The 1,140-nt window shown below is 67.2% G+C and overlaps 1 long non-coding RNA gene across 1 annotated transcript; it reads left to right on the top strand.

Annotated features, from left to right (window-relative positions):
- Nucleotides 1-180: 180 nt before the first annotated feature.
- LOC113980090 lies at nt 181-669 on the top strand. Its single transcript, XR_003538061.1, has 3 exons — nt 181-291; nt 374-501; nt 580-669. It is a non-coding gene; the product is annotated as an uncharacterized LOC113980090 (long non-coding RNA).
- Nucleotides 670-1,140: the final 471 nt, after the last annotated feature.

Raw genomic sequence — 1,140 nt, 5'->3', positions numbered from 1 at the left:
ACCTCCCTGGCAGCCCCCCCATCACACAGCCCCGTCTCGTCCCCCCCATCACCCCCCATTCCCCCACCAACCTCCATCCTCCGCTGTCACCCTCCCACCTTCCCCATCCTCCCCCCGTGCCCCCGACCCCGCTCCCCTGTGCCCGTGTGGGTGTCCCTGACAGCCGTGTCCCTGCAGGACTGTGCCCCCGGGTACACTCGCACCGGGGGGGGGCTGTACCTGGGGCACTGCGAGCTGTGCGAGTGCAACGGGCACTCCGAGAGCTGCCACCCCGAGAGCGGCGCCTGCTCCGTAAGCCCCGCGTCCGGCGCGGTTTGGGGGGGCCGTGGCCTTGTGCTGGCCCTGACCCCCCCTCTGTGCCACCCACGCCCAGGGATGTTTGCACAACACGGCCGGGGACTTCTGTGACCAGTGTGCCCCCGGGTTCTACGGGGACGCCACGGCCGGGACCCCCGAGGACTGCCAGCCCTGCGCCTGCCCCCTCCCGTACCCCGAGAACCAGTGGGTGCCAGCGCCGGGCCGGGGGGGTGCTGGGGGTGCTGGCAGGGGCCGTGCCCCCACCGTGCCGTGTCCCTGCAGGTTTTCCAGGACGTGTGAGAGTTTGGGAGGTGGCGGGTACCGCTGCACCGCCTGCGAGCCGGGCTACGCCGGGCAGTACTGCGAGCGGTGAGGCTGCTGGCACCCCAAAACACACCCCAGCCTACCCACCCCATGGGCTCACCCCCATATACACACCCCTATATACCTACCCTCAGAAATCAACCCCCATCAGCTCACCTCAACGTACCCACCCCTGTGTACCCCCCCCACATACCCACCCCCATGGGCTCACCCACATATACCCACCCCCATGGGCTCACCCACATATACCCACCCCCAAAAACCCACCCCCATATCCCTACCCCCATGGGCTCACCCCCATATCCCCACCCCCATGGGCTCACTCCCATATACCCACCCCCAAAACCCACCCCCATATACCCACTCCTATGGGGTCACCCCAACATACCCACCCCAAAAACCCAACACCAAACCCACCCCCATGATGTCACCCCCATATCCCCACCCTCATGGGCTCACTCCCATATACCCACCCCCAAAACCCACCCCCATGGGCTCACCCCAACATTTCCACCCCCA

This window comes from Neopelma chrysocephalum, unplaced genomic scaffold (assembly GCF_003984885.1).
Source record: "Neopelma chrysocephalum unplaced genomic scaffold, ASM398488v2 Primary Assembly neopelma1_92200, whole genome shotgun sequence".
In the NCBI taxonomy this organism is placed as follows: Eukaryota; Metazoa; Chordata; class Aves; order Passeriformes; family Pipridae; genus Neopelma; species Neopelma chrysocephalum.
This window is presented reverse-complemented; position numbering and strand designations above follow the sequence as displayed.